We start from the raw sequence: 16,583 nt of genomic DNA on the forward strand, positions 1-16,583 counted from the left end.
CGGCCCAACTGATGGTAAGTGGTTACCGTCGCTCCTTCACGTCCGTAATGCCAGGAGCAGACCCAAGCCGCTGCCTACCGTCGTGCTAAACAGTTATTGACCCACAGTCATCACAACGTCAATGCCACCACCAGTAGTGGATTTACACTAGGGGCCGTCAGGGCAAGTGCTCAGGGCGGCAAATTTCTTAGGGCGGCAAATTTTGAAAGTAAAAATTTTTTTTTAGTCTTATCAATATTGCTCAATGTAATTAATTAATTATAATAATTAATAATTTTCTTTTTAATTGATAATTCAAAAAATTCAGTTCATCAATTATTTGTGAATTATAATTTTGGCACTTTTGGTAAATTATAATCAAAATGATTTAATCAATTTATTTCCTTGGAGATTTAAAATAATAATCGATTTTTCTATTTTCTGTAATTAAGGAAATTCAATTAGTTTTTTTTGATGAATTATAAAATTATGAGTCACCCTTAGTCAAAACTTATAACTGTTAGAAAAAAAACAAATATTTATTTAAGTTTTTGGAACATATGACATATGATAAAGTTTTTTTTTTTCTCCCATTTCTTGGCCTGCACGGTTTGTGCGTCAGCCACGCAAAAAGGTTAGGAAGTGTGTTAATGGATTTATTTTTTGGATTGGAAATTGGAACGGAATTTGGAAAAAGGATCAGGTATATATATTATTATATAAACTAAGTACATAAATAGTTACAATTTTATATTATTATGAAAAATGATATGATAAAGTTTCCGCAATAAATTAGTCATTTTAATTTTGAAAAATAAAATACTTATATAAACTATAAGTTTAAGTAAAATTCCACTTTTGGGGCGGTGTTTTTTCCGGTGCCCAGGAGCGGCATTAGGTTTAAATCCGGCCCTGGCCGCCACCCACTTTGAGATATGAGGTCATTTTTGGAGAACGGCTGCTTCAGCCTTCATTGATACGTAGCAAAAATAGGCAGGATCGTGATACCCACTCGTATGGGCTTACTAGAATACACCTTATCAGTTAAAACTATTGTTTGAGTTCGATAACAAATTACAAAACAAAATTTATCCAGACGCGATTCTTTCCCTGTTCCGTGATAAGTGTTTGTTTAAAGCGCTGCAAATTATGTACTTCAAGGATGTCTATTATAACACAGAATGAATCCAAAGTTCATAACGTTTGATTACAGGCAGCGTGGCCGAGCGGTCTAAGGCGCTGGTTTTAGGCACCAGTCCGAAAGGGCGTGGGTTCGAATCCCACCGCTGTCAGGAAAATCTTTTTTCGGTTCAATTTTTGATAATTTTTTTAGATGTTTTTTTAGTTATCTTTGATTTCAAATTTTATTGTGTAATGCGAATTTTTTTTTTTTTGGTACAGATCATAAGTGCTTAGCTTTTGGATTGATACTATGATCTAATAGTATATGATCATTATAGGGGCTGTCGACAGTCCCAGAAACCTGATCTCTAAGGCTAGTTCAATGTACAAAATGGGAGACTTCCATTGCATACATTCCGATAGGGTTTTTTCATCGTATTCCAACGGCGAGACAGACGGAGACAATATATCATAATATGCTTTACCGGCAGTAAACTAACAGGCAACCCTATTCGCAATTATGGTGGTATTACTGGTGGTAGGACCTCTTGTGAGTCCACACGGGTAGGTACCACCACCCCGCCTATTTCTGCCGTGAAACAGTAATGCGTTTCGGTTTGAAGGGCGGGGCAGACGTTGTAACTATACTGAGACTTTAGAACTCATATCTCATGGTGGGTGGCGGCATTTACATTGTAGATGTCTATGGGCTCCAGTAGCCACTTAACACCAGGTGGGCTGTGAGTTCATCCACCTATCTAAGCAATAATAAATAATAAAAAATTAACATTTTTTCTTCTACCTAATCGTTGGTGGCCTAAAGGGCTATTGCAACTATTGCAAGATTTGCTAACACTAGTCCTAGCACGAACAGTGCTTCGTTGAATCTACTACCGGACCGGAATCGCGACCTACCGAGAAGGTCCAACGAAAAACTCAGTCGGTTATAGTTCGCACGGTGACTGGTGCTTGAGAGTGGATCCGGGGGATCCGACAAGACATGCTTTGGGCGATGCGTTTGTTTGGGCAAGAAATGTGTACGAGAATTCGTACGCACACCGTTTTCTCTCTCAAACAACCACTGTTATTTCGTTCTGACGAGGTCTTATCCACAAAGACAACGTATCATGGCTTATCATTACAAGGAAACTATTACAAAAGTGTTATATTACGCATATATTTGTTTTTTATATCGCTGTACATTTAATTACTTTGATTACGTTTTAACGGTATTTATTAAGAGCATACTTTATATACTTTATTATGTACTTTAGTATATAATTTTAAATTTTAAGAGTGTGTAATTTTTATTTCATAGACGGGGGGGTCACAGACGAAATGAAAATGAGAGAGAGAGAGAGAGAGAATACACTTTATTGCACACCAAAACACAATTTACATTCAAAAAAACAATCAGAAAACAGATAAATTTGTACAATAGGCGGTCTTATCGCTAAAAGCGATCTCTTCCAGACAACCGTATAATTTATAGAAATTCTGGAAAATATAAAAAAATATAGCAGGTATGTTGCGGTGTACTATAGATAATACGTTATAGAAAATATATACATACAATAAACAAAATATATACCGTTTACATATAATATGAAATATATACTTATTATTATATACCAATATACATACTTACACACAATACATACTAATATACTTACATACACATAATACATCAACAGTATGGAAATAATAAATGATGATGCAAACAAACAGCACTAAGAAGATAAGTAGTGTTCCTTCACCATTCTTTTAAAACAGTTTAAAGTTTGAGCACTTCTCACTGCATCCGGCAGAGCATTCCACAATCGAACCGCCTGGACGGTGAATGAATGATCAAAGAATGATGATGAATGCGCCGGCATTTTCAGTCTCAGGCTATCCGATGATCTCAGGGAAAAATTATGCGTATCACGTAGGAACTCGAAACGTTCTTTGAGATATATGGGGGCATGGGGGTTAAAGAGAGTACAGTATAGTAATGAAAGGACATGAGTATTGCGGCGAAGGCGAATTGGTAACCACTTGAGTTTAGTGCGAAATTCAGATACATGATCATATTTCCGTAAACCAAATATGAATCTTATGCAGAAATTTTGTAGCCGCTCAAGTTTATCAAGTTGTGTTTCAGTTAAATCAGTATAGCTGGCATCGGCGTAGTCAAGAATTGGAAGAAGGAGAGATTGTGCAAGCGCAGTTTTAGTGGCAGTTGGAAGAAAATTTCGTAACCGTCTCAAAGATCCAGCTGTTGCAAACACCTTCCGGCTAACCTCTTTTATCTGAGCGTTCCATGAAAGGTTTTTATCAATTAAGATTCCTAAATTTTTCACAGTATCGCTGATAGGAATTGGTACGCCATCAAATAAAATAGCCGGAAGCTGCGACCATTTCACTTTCGAGCACAATCTTGAACTGCCGACAACAATGACCTGTGTCTTCGACGGGTTCACCCTCAATCCATGCGAATTACTCCAACGGGATAATATTGATAAGTCATTATTCAGCGTCTTCATCGCGTTGGTCAGTTCTGACAAAGAAGTTTGTGTATAGATCTGTAGATCATCTGCATACAGGTGGTAGGAAGAAGTAAGTTGTATAGAAATAGAATTTATAAAAATTGAAAAAAGTAAAGGGGATAAAACGCCACCCTGCGGTACACCTACGTGCGTTTCACACCATGAAGAATAGGCATTCTCACAGTGAATACGCTGTCGGCGACCAGACAGGTAACTTCGAAACCAATCAACCACGGTCGGAGATATGTTAATGGAGCTAAGGATGGCTAGAAGTATGTCGAAATCAACGGTGCCAAATGCATTACTGAAATCCAGCAATGCCAACACCGTCAGTTTCCCACTCTCCATGCCAAGTCTGATGGCATCCGTAATATTCACCAGGGCTGTGACTGTGCTATGACCAGGACGAAAGCCGGATTGGTAAGGGTTTAAAAGCTGATTCCTTGTAAGAAACTCATTGAGCTGGTTGTGAATCAAGCGTTCTAAAACCTTTGAAAGGAACGGTAAAATGGAAATTGGACGGTATTCTGAAAAGGATATAGGATTCGACTTTTTTGGCAGTGGTGTAATTTGTGCTTCTTTCCAAGCCTTTGGAAAGATGCCGCTAGATAATGAGTGATTGAGGATATGACAGATAACGGGAAGGATTTGGTCCAGGATAGGAAGGATCATATTACGGGCGACACAGTCACTTCCAACTGCATTGGAAGTTATAGATAATATGCTCCGCTTAACATCACAAGCCGTTAGGTGATTAAAAACAAATGGAGAGCAATTTGGGACTGGAAGAGATGAAATATGATTTAATGTTTTTGATTTAGTTGTCCCATCAAAATCGGACGACGCACAGAAATGTTGATTTAATAAATCAATACTCGAATGAGATAAATGAGTGTTATGTTGTGATTTTCCAATCCCCAGTGATCTAAGAAATTTCCAGACTTTAGCTGGATCTCCATTTTCGACAGCACTATGGATATGTTGGCGTTGTGCATCCCTACACACCCTGTTGCAGTGATTACGGATGCGGTGATAATTTGTGCCATTTTCGAGGGTAGGTTTTTTCTTATATTTTAATTTAGCAGCCGCCTTCTTGATTAAGATACTTTTAATTTCATTAGTAAGCCACGGCGCTGGCAAATGTTTTATTCTTACTGGTCGACATGGTGCGTGCTTGTCATATAGACCAGTTAATTTTGCATTGAACTGATCAACTTTCTCATTGATTGAGGTAGAACACGTCAAAGCAGTCCAGTCAATGCTGCCTGCATCTTCTCGAAGACTTTCAATATCCATACCGTTAAAACTGCGCAGCAGAAGAATTTTTGACTTAGCCTTAGGAGGTCGTACTTTGTATGAGACGAAAATGAGATCATGATATGAGAAAGCGTCAGCTGAACATTGTCCATGGTCAGCCACGTAATCAAGAGAAGTAACGAAAATAAGATCAAGAAGTGAAGGAGCACAGTTTGGAAAATGATGTGTCGAGTTCAACGGTAGAATAGTTAAATTTACCGATTCGATCATCGAGTGAAATAAAGTACTGCGAGAATTATTTTTAAGGAGGCATGTGTTAAAGTCACCCATGATAATGGTATGAGTATATGAAGGCATTATGTTTTCTAGCAAAGTTTCAAAAGAAGTAAAAAAATCTATACTTGACGAAGGACAATAATAAACACCAAGTAGCATCTTCGTGTGTTGAAGTTCTATTTCAAGAAATAAGTGCTCGCCCGCACATGGCGGTGTAGGCTGTGCCGATACATTAACAACTGTACAATTAAAATATGAACGGATATAAATGGCAACGCCACCACCGCCACCAGTAATACGGTCGTTCCTAAAAAGTTGAAAACCAGGAATGGTATAAGATGTAGACGGAAGACATGGCTTAAGCCAAGATTCTGACACAAGTATAGCATGGATATTCTTAGAATCAAAACTTGCCAGCATGTCAGGGAAATGAGCCGGAATACTCTGGGCATTGATATGAACGACATTAAAATTCCTAGGAACACCAGAGAACCGTGAAGACAATGTTTCTGCTAAAGAAGGCACACTAATATCGCTGTTGTCGCTGTTTGCTGAATAAAAAGTTTCAGATTCACTTGTATCTGTTGAGTTGAGCATATAAGTAGAGAAAGTATATATATATGTGGGAATGATGTTTTATTGAACGCATGATATGATGGATGCAAGTTGATGTTTGTGAACGCAGCGGTATATCGAGAATGGAAGGGGATGGCGTGTGAGATGACAGAATGAAAGACAGATGAACGACGACGAACGAAGCACGAGCACGACGGAACGATTAAAATTTATATGAATAGTATTGAAATAAAACGTGGAAGTAGTAAACGCGAAACTTTTATTAATTGTCTGAAGGCTGCATCCCACATTTTGGGGGCTTCGTCCGGGATCGGCCAAAAGAAAAGGCAAGTAATAATAATTGTTTCGACGCCATTACGAGAAACAAACAACGCGTCAATTGTACGAATATACACACGACGTATTTAAATCTTCATTGTGTACGACGATCACAAAAGATTGATACACGAGGATGGCAAGACGACGATCAAAAAGCCAGTCCTTCGATGACGACGACAGTATTTTCGATCGACCAACGCGTGGTGGAATGTTTCACTTAACGGAGAATATCATCAGGAAGTTTGACGGCAAAGACAAAACTTATGCTGTAACAAAGTGGATACAAGATATAGAGGAAAATGGTGACATATTCGAGTGGACACCAAAGCAACGGTTATTAGTGGCTCGACGGTCATTAACCGGCACGGCAGCTTTGTGGTTAAATTCTGAAAAAACGTTTCCATGCTGGGATACTTTAAAGATAGCCATCAGTAAGGAGTTCCCTGACACCATAGACGCCAAGACTATTCACGAAATGATGAGTGCTAAAAAGAAAAAGTCAAATGAATCATGCATTGACTACATGTTTGCCATGAAAGAGCTTGGACGCCGAGGCAAAATGGCGGACTACGTGGCTATAAAATATGTTGTAGATGGTATACAAGATCAAGAAATAAATAAAATAATGCTATATGGAGTCACAACGTACGCTGAATTAAAGGAGAAATTAAAAATATACGAGATTTTGAAAGAAAAAATGAAGAAAGAACCTATTCACGGAAAAGAGCAGAAAATTACTAATACAAGAGAATGGTCATCAAAAGTTCGATGTTATAGCTGTGGAGAAAAGAGTCATAAAAGTGAAGATTGCCCGAAAAAGATGCAAGGAAAAAAGTGTTTCAACTGCAACGTGTTCGGCCATATTTCTTCACAATGTCCAGCAAAGGCGGAAGCGTCATCGGCTACGGCTAGCAGCGCGAGAACGGAGCAGCAACCGAAACGCACGTATATCGCTACGACGCAGGAGGGCGCGAACACAATTTTCGAAAATCAATCTGACGAAGTTCACAACGCTATGAATGCTGTGATTGGCTCTGCGAACAGTACGGTGCGCGACAAATGTCATAACAGTGAGGTTGACATTTTAAAAGTAACTAAAGAATGTAAAGTGTTGAAAAAAACTTTGAAATTAGTAAAATTGTGTAATAATAACGAAATTCATGCATTAATTGATACTGGTAGTGAAGTTAATTTAGTAACCATGGACTATTATGAGCAAATAGGCTCTCCGACGTGTTTTAAAAATGTAAACACAGTTCTTACCGGTTTAGGCTCATCAAAGGTAATATCAAGTGAACAATTTAAAACAAACATTGAAATCGACGGCTACACGTATCGTGATATAATATTTTATGTGATTCCTAGAGACAGTATACCTATTAAAGTGATATTGGGACATGAATTTTTAAGAAATGTTATTACAGTTATGAAAGATGGTTTGGTATGGATGAAACCAAATGATTGGTTGTTTAAGGTAAATTGTTTTCCATGTTCTATTGACATTGTAGGTCATGTTATGAATGATAATGTGAGGAATGAAGTGACTAGGTTAGTAGATGAATATCGGCCATGTCAAACTAAAGAGGCTCCCATTGAGTTGAAAATCACACTTAAAGACGACATCCCAGTGGCTCAACGACCACGACGCATCTCACCAAAAGAACAGGATGAGGTAGATAAACAGGTTAAGGAGTGGCTGGAACAAGGAGTTATTCGGGTAAGCTTTTCTGAATATACTAGCCCAATTGTTCTTGTCAGAAAGAAAAACGGAAACATAAGAATATGTGTTGATTATAGATTAATTAATAGGAAAATGCTCAAGGATGAATACCCGCTACCCATTATCGATGAACTTATTGACAGACTGGCACCTGCGAGAATATTTAGTGCACTTGATCTTAAAAATGGATTTTTTCATTTAAGGGTCAGCAAGGATTCTATTAAGTATACATCTTTTGTAACAATGAACGGCCAATATGAATTTTTAAAGGCACCCTTTGGTTTATCAATTTGTCCCAAAGTTTTTACAAGATTTATTTCAATAATATTTAGAGACTTGATAACGAGGGGTATTGTCATAGTATTTATCGATGATTTGTTGATACCGGCTATAAATGAAGCTCAAGCTGTTGCACGATTGCGAGAAGTATTACAATTGGCTATGGAGTACGGATTACAAATAAACTGGAAGAAATCTCAATTATTAGTAAGAAAAGTGGAATATTTAGGACATGTTATTGAAGGTGGAACAGTTATGCCATCATCGGGAAAGACAGATGCTGTCATTAAATTTCCTGAGCCAAGAAATGAGAAGCAACTGCAAAGTTTCTTAGGACTTTGTTCCTATTTTAGAAAATACATACAAAATTATGCAGTGATAGCACGACCTCTTACTGATATGTTAAGAAAGGATAAGAAGTTTGAATTTAATAATGAACATAGATTAGTTTTCAATATGCTTAAGGAAAAGTTGACCAGTAAACCTGTATTGAAAATTTATGAACCAAAAGCAGAAACAGAACTTCATACAGATGCCTCAAGTATAGCATATGCGGCTATATTATTACAGAAAGATGACAGCAGTGAACTACATCCAGTACATTATATGAGCAAGCGAACAACTGACGCTGAGAGTAAATATACAAGTTATGAGCTAGAAGCTTTGGCTATAATAGAAGGTATAAAGAAGTTTAGACATTATTTATACGGAAAGCATTTTAAGATAGTTACAGACTGCAAAGCTTTTCAAATGACACTGAATAAAAAAGATCTAGCAATGAGTACGAGAGTGGCACGATGGATATTGTTCTTACAAGATTATGATTTCACTATTGAACATCGTGAAGGTTCGAAGATGAAACACACAGATGCTCTAAGCCGAAACCCATATGTAGCTCTTATATTTTCAGACCTACATAGTGATTTAAGACGTGCGCAAGAGAGTGACAACGGATTAAATGCAATTATGAATATTCTGAGAGATGGTAAACTATATAATGACTTTTATTTGCAAGGAGGATTACTCTGCAAGGGACCACAACATTGTTTGGTTGTACCACAGAAGATGGAAATTGAAATTATTAAGAGGGCGCATGATAATGGTCATTTTTCAAAGAAGAAAACAATGGAATTGATTAATAAGGATTATTACATACCAAAATTAGAGAAAAAGATTGAGGATTATATTGCTACATGCATACCTTGTCTGTTAGCATCCCGTAAAGAAGGTAAACAAGAAGGATTTTTGAATCCCATAGAAAAGGGTGACACACCATTACATACACTTCACCTGGACCACATTGGACCACTTACGGAGACACGTAAGCAATATAATTACATATTGACTATTGTTGACGCATTCACCAAGTTTGTATGGTTGTTCCCTACAAAGAGTACATCTACCCAAGAAGGGTTAAATAAGCTGGAAATACATCAACAAGTATTTGGTAATCCTATAAGAATTATTTCAGATAGAGGGACTGCATTTACGAGTAACGATTTTGCACAGTACTGTAAAGAGGAAGAAATAGAGCATGTAAAAATAACAACAGGGGTTCCCAGAGGAAACGGTCAGGTTGAAAGGGTGCATAGAACAATAATTTCAGTACTGACAAAACTTTCAATTGAGAAACCTACATTGTGGTATAAGTTGGTAAGCAGAGTTCAAAGAGCACTCAACAGTACTTACCACAGGAGTATAAATAGTACCCCATTTCAATTACTCTTTGGAATGAAAATGAAGAGGAAAGAAGATATTCAATTACTGGACCTTTTGATGGAAGAAGAAAGACACAATTTCATTGACAGTAGAGAAGAACTTAGGAAGGAAGCGAAGAAACAAATATTTAAAGTACAAGAAGAAAATAGAAGAAATTACAACAAGAAAATGAAAGAATGTACTATATACAAGGAAGGCGACTTAGTAGCTGTGAAAAGGACTCAGTTTGGTACAGGAATGAAACTGAAACCAAAGTTTTTGGGACCATATCGAATAGTAAAGGTCAAAAGAAAGAATAGATACAATGTTGAGAAGGCTGACGCACAAGTTGAAGGCCCTAACAAGACTACTACATCTGCTGATTTTATGAAAAAGTGGCCTGATTACTTAAGTGACTGAATAAACAGAAAGGATGAGTTCAAGATTGGTAGTATGAAAGGATGAGTGAACTATATTGTTAACCCTAGTTATAGTTCTATTATGTTACATTTATTAGCATACGATGTTCTAATATCCTTTTATTATAAGATGAGTTTTGTTTTTTTTAAGTTAGTTTTGTTGTAATATGTTCAGTCTTTAGTCATATGATGTTAATGTAATAGTTGTTAATTGTTTTGTTTAAGAATGATTTATAACTTTTTGTATAACTTTCTCTATGTTGTAAGATGTTAGTGTTATAAAAAGGTAACTCTGAGGACAGACTTACGTGCAGGACGGCCGAATGTGGGAATGATGTTTTATTGAACGCATGATATGATGGATGCAAGTTGATGTTTGTGAACGCAGCGGTATATCGAGAATGGAAGGGGATGGCGTGTGAGATGACAGAATGAAAGACAGATGAACGACGACGAACGAAGCACGAGCACGACGGAACGATTAAAATTTATATGAATAGTATTGAAATAAAACGTGGAAGTAGTAAACGCGAAACTTTTATTAATTGTCTGAAGGCTGCATCCCACATATATATATATTATACACAATATCAAAATATCAATACGGTTATGAATATATATACAAATTAATAATACCCACCAACTGGGAAAGTGTCTATGAAAATTAATTTAACTATAATAGAGACAAAACAAGCCAAAAGACAAACAAAATAACAAAATAAAAGAAAATCAAAGTAGCAAAATAGAATACCTATATAAAATATACGTAGCAATTAGGTAGTATAATCTTATTAGAAAATGAAAACATTAAATAGTAAATACAAAGCAAAAGAAAAAGAAAAAAAGAAAACAAAATAAATAAATAAAAGAAACTAAAATTAAAGAAATACAAATCAGAAGCATGAGTAGCAGTGAAAAGATTACAGTATACTTAAATTCATCTCGACGTTTTCTTTATTAAGCTTCGCTTTAAACTTAATACGTGTAATTTAGCTGTATAGACGAAGATCCTTTTGCCACTTGAAAGTTGACAGTTAAAAATTGTCAATATCATGCACTGTCACTGTCACTCAAATATTTAAATTTAAAATTAAATGAGGTTGGTAAGAGAATGTTAACTATGAATGTGGATGGTTATAGAGGAAGAGGTAGACCTAAGAAGAAATGGATGGATTGCGTGAAAGACGATATGGATAAAAGGGGAGTGAACGAAGAAATGGTATATGATAGAAGAGTATGGAAGGAGAAAACATGCTGCGCCGACCCCAGGTGACTGTGAGAAGGGCAGGATAATGATGTGACGGGGGTCACGGGCCGCGGTTAGAGAGAGCCCATAGACATCTGAAGGTCAATGGACGTGAGGTCACGTCTCAATCGTGTTTTAATTTAACAACTGTCCCACGCTCTTGTTTGTTCCTCGCGTCCCCTTACGGAGGCGGCGATCGGGCTTGGGGGCTGTCCCCTCTACCCGGAGGTAGGCCCCCTGCCTAACAAGGCATTGATCTATATAATTTTACTACTTGTTTCCTAGCCCAAACTTAAGATAATCCCAAAACCATAGCTTTTTTTGGCCTAGCTATTGCTAGTAACTTCTAGGGGTTATCCTAGCTTCACCGGACATGTAGGCGAGCTCACGGGGCCCTTGGAGACTTGTCAACGTCTACCCTAGCACGAGCAGAGCTTTGCTGAATCTACCACCGGATTGGAATCGCGACCCACTGAGATCCGGCGAGAAACTCCGTCGATTTGTGTCTATGGATTAATTTACACGAAATACCCTTCATCGCATTCGACGGGTTCGCGGAAAACCGTATCCAGCGCTTGCGATGTCTAAAAGCACCAATAACAGAACGAGTAGATCCGATATGATCTTTGAGACCATATTCTCACTATTCTTACTCGTGGAACGCAAGCACAGAATAATTTTCAGCTTTTATTAAATAACGAAGGTCTAGCGAAAGTGGGGGATGGAGATAACAGACTGCAGAAGAATCACGATCCTCCACCAGCTTTCTCCTATCGCGAACCAATACAGGCTTGCTTGCTTTAAAGAGTAGATGTTAAAGTTATTATGCAAGAAATACCTCGCGACCTTTTGCATCAAAGTAGCGATGTTCTCGCGCGTGAAGTTTGACAATCCGTGGACACATCTAGGTACTCTGAATGTGAGAATTAAAAAAAAAACACATATTCCTCGTAAACAGGGAGATTGCAATTGCTATCAAACGGAGCTAATTTAAAAAAATGTTTACACCAGCTAATTGTAATTTAAGAGCAAATGAGTCACGAACTTCACATGACGCCGACGTGTGTAAGTGACGTGGGTACATACATATGTGCATGCTACTTATAATGTGCATTTTAATAAATATTTCGCTCTCAATTATGAAAACCGTATTTAGATTTTTACCTCTTTATTTAGGACGTAGTTTATTGTACATTTTTTTTTAGAAAGGATTACTGTTGGCCCGAAGGCCTTTCCAGTTTCATCGGGACAGGTGGACGAGCAAAGGCTAAGCCAAGAGGGGTGGAATTTGCTAACAGCTGCCTTAGCGTCTCCTCATTGTATTTTTTTGTTGAGTCTCGACTATAACCAAAACTGTACATAGATCATTCAAGGGTTCAAGGCAACGTTATCCTAAATTATTACTAAATTTGAATTAAGACTACGGCTCGCCTGTTCCCCTGGCTTTGTTGAATAGGCGACGGTAATCACTCACCGCCAGGTGGACCGTATGCTCGTCTACCTACAAGGGCTCACTGGCGGTAGGACGTCTTCTCAGTCCGCACGGATAGGTACCACCACCCTGCCTATTTCTGTCGTGAAGCAGTAATGTGTTTCGGTTTGAAGGGTGGGGCAGCCGTTGAACTATACTGAGACCTTAGAACTTATCTCAAGGTGGGTGGCGCATTTACGTTGTAGATGTCTATGGGCTCCCGTAACCACTTAACACTAAGGGGGCTGTGAGCTCGTCCACCCATCTAAGCAGTAAAAAAATAAATAAAAATATATATAGCAATATGTTGCAGACAATTTTATAATGTGTAATGAGAGCAAATATCCGTTTTTGTTGCATTCTATAGGGAATAATAATCTACCCACAAAGTACACAAATTAAGGTTATCTGATGATAGTTTATTCAAACAGAGAGTTATCACATTGGAGAGTTATACACATTGTCTGGACTGATAATTAACAATAAAATTAATTTAAAAATATTTATCAAAGTGACCCGCCAATCCTGGGCCGAAGATACTATTGTAAAAGTTATAGTACATACATTGCATTTAGTATGAAGTCTCTCTTTTAACTATTTTTTTTATTGCCCTTGTAGACAAATGAGAATATGACCCACTTGATGATGAGCAGTGTGCGTGATCAAGTCAGTAATGCCAGGGGCAGAGTCAAGCTGTTGCCTACTATAAAGGCCTAAGGTAGGGACACCCTGTGACTTAGAACTCTGAGTCCCTGAAGTCGTCGTGGTCTAAAGGGTAAGTCGTCCAGTACATTCGTACCTAATGACATATCAGTGTTCGATTCCCGCACGCTGGTACCAATATTTCTAATGAAATGCGCACCTAACAAATATTTATAATTGACTGCCAGTGTTGGAATAACATTATGTAACAAAATTCAAACTCGAAAAATTGTAATGTGCGTAATTACTGGTAGTAGGACCTCTTATGAGTCCACATGCAGTAATGCCCTTCGGTTTGAAGGGTGGGGCAGCCGTTGTAACTATATTGAGACCTTAGAACTCATATCTCAAGGTGGGTAGCTCATTTACATTGTAGATGTCTATGGGCTCCAGCAACCACTTAACACTGGGGGGGCTGTGAGCTCATCCACCCATCTAAGCAATAACAAAAAAAAATCATAAAAACTGAAGGAAGTAGCGGTGAGTTTTATTTTCTGGTATCTTCTGCCATCAAGTTATCTTATTGTTATAAATCAGTGTAGAATGTAGTTCACAGAGTTGTCTAATTTTTGTAGTATTGCAGTTTTTTCTTTGGGCTTACTGGTAGGTAATCAAATGGATTTCCTAAGCACACAGTGTCTCATTTTTTCTCTGAAACTGGTGTTATGCGAACAATGATTTTTGAGCTAAGAGCTAGTCAATAAGATTGGATTTATTTTTGTATGCTATATTCATCATTAGTTAGAATAAACTTAACAATCTTTATGGTCATATAATTTTACAAACAAACTAATACTCATTGTAAGATCAATAATTATTAAATAAATCCCCCCAATCTAAAAACAATTATAAATATTGTTTAGAAGATATCATTAATATTGATTGCTGCAAAATGGTGTCCATCTTATATTATTATTGAATATAATATCTTCTTACTGGCCAATAGGCAATGAATTACTTTGTGTGGTAATATACTGCCCCACCTACAAAATGTCCTGACAAATATTGCAAATTAAAAAAAACTGCATAATTTTTTATCATTAAGTAGTGATATATTTTAAGTACCTTACTGATTCGAATTTATCAAGCTGTCCAAATCAACTGACCCTAATGATTAAGTTTTGATAATTGTAAAATTATAGATTCTCTTCAGCTATTCATTTTTTTAAGTACACAAATATATATATTTATAGTTAAAATATTTTGATATGCAAATCCAAATTTAAATTCGTAAATTGAATGAATGAAACTAATTCGAACTTACTTTTTTGGAATTCCGTTGAAATGTGCAAAAGAAACGCTGAAAAACACTTTGTCCTCAAACAATATACAGCCTAGAATGAAGCTCACATCACACAGCCACATTACACCCACAATAAGAACCTTTCACGTCCATTTCGTGCGAATTTTTTTTAATTATTTACATTCATAATCACATGTTAGGGAATTTAAGTTAACTAAAAATTTATTAAACATAATACACAATTTAGAATTAACTATTAGGCAGTTGCATCACTCGCGACGAAAATAACCGTGAGAGAATGATCTATTCATCGGGAATTTCGATCCTATCGTAGCGTTTGTATTCTCTTTGCCTTTAGCGAGTTACAAACAACGAACAGAAAACGAGCGAACTCAGCGGACAGAGATTGGAGAACAAGAACATCGAAAAGCTTGAAAATTGAAAGTTTGGCATTTTGTATGAATGAAACTTCTGAGTTGTCAAGTATGAGTCACTTTTTCTACTACTAAATTAAATCATTTTGGACGTTTCTAATTTCATTGTTGTAAATGAGTCGACTATTATCAAAGCCGGCAATGTGACTTTTGGACAATTATTGGTAAATCAGAAAAACGAATTATTGACTTTGTATTTCATTGGCAGTCACAAAACTCTTCTGAACGACATCTTAGATAAATAACAGGTTAAGTATTAACCTTTATTTAATGCAGGTTTTGAACCATATTCTTTGAAGGACACGATTATATTCAAATCAATCTGTATTGACACATCAATAAATTTTTTTTGTCCCAATGCACAGATTGCCACCTTTGTTATTAGACGACTCAAATGTGTCTTTAATTTTCTGAGATCTCATATCAAACAGATACATGTAAAAAGGAAAAAAAACCGCGTCAATATCAGTACTGTTACTGTGCCCTACACAACGAAGTAACCTGATGTAAAAAATGAGAGTTCTAATACCAATTTTATTAAATGTGATGTTTTCTTGACATAAAAAAATTAAACCCAACATATCGACGCTTGAAAGGCAAACGTGACTAAGTGACAATGCGTGAACTTTACAGTAGACTAATTTAAAGTTGAAATACCTGAACAAAAATCTATTTTAACGAATCTAGCTGTAGGATTGAAATAATTTTATTAGATCTAGAAATATGTATTTTTTGCGCATCGAATATGGTTATTACCAATCATTTATGTATATAGCAGTTATTGTCGCTTAATTACATTTGCCGTTCAAGCGTCGATATTAATGTAATTTTAAATTACAATTAAATTCACCGATATGAATTCGACTACACCATCTCTCAAAGATGATTCACAATTTTCATTAAAACATTTAAAACTATACGGTACTACATGCCCTTGTAGGTAGACAAGCGCACAGCCCACCTGAAAGTGAGTGGCTACCGTCATCCATAGACTTAAGTAATGCTAGGGGTAGAGCCAAGCCGCTGCCTACCGTATGTGGATGCCCTGGTTCTGCTTTATTTTCAAAATATTCAAGGAACCATTAAAAGATAAATATTGAACCGTGAGTAAAATTTACTCTAAGCGGTACTCTTAAGCAATTGAGAATGTAATTTTGTTGGATGACAGAAATGACAAATATGTTGTAATGTCTACAGATTCCGGTAATCAATTCAAGCCAGATACTTCGTTGAAGTTGTAGCTAATAAGTAAACTGTCTCTTAAGATTAAGAAAAGAAAAGATTTTCTACATATCTGTTATACTACTATTTTTAG

General features: G+C 36.7%; 1 protein-coding gene and 1 non-coding gene across 4 annotated transcripts in view; one reads left to right on the plus strand and one right to left on the minus strand.

Annotated features, from left to right (window-relative positions):
• The window catches only part of LOC114249773 (uncharacterized), a 100,322-nt gene extending 85,024 nt beyond the window's left edge, over positions 1 to 15,298 (minus strand). For 2 of the 3 annotated variants that reach the window (XM_089737285.1, XM_089737286.1), the window contains exon 1: positions 14,856 to 15,297. The gene's annotated coding sequence lies outside the window, so the exon portion shown is untranslated. Of the gene's footprint in view, positions 1 to 14,855 lie in introns of all 3 variants that reach the window. The other variant, XM_089737284.1, reaches the window with a different exon arrangement.
• Positions 1,192 to 1,271, plus strand: TRNAL-UAG (transfer RNA leucine (anticodon UAG)). The gene has a single exon. It is a non-coding gene; the product is annotated as a tRNA-Leu (tRNA).
• Positions 15,299 to 16,583: the final 1,285 nt, after the last annotated feature.

The sequence above is a fragment of the Bombyx mandarina genome, chromosome 23, assembly GCF_030267445.1.
Source record: "Bombyx mandarina strain Sakado chromosome 23, ASM3026744v2".
Taxonomy (NCBI): Eukaryota; Metazoa; Arthropoda; class Insecta; order Lepidoptera; family Bombycidae; genus Bombyx; species Bombyx mandarina.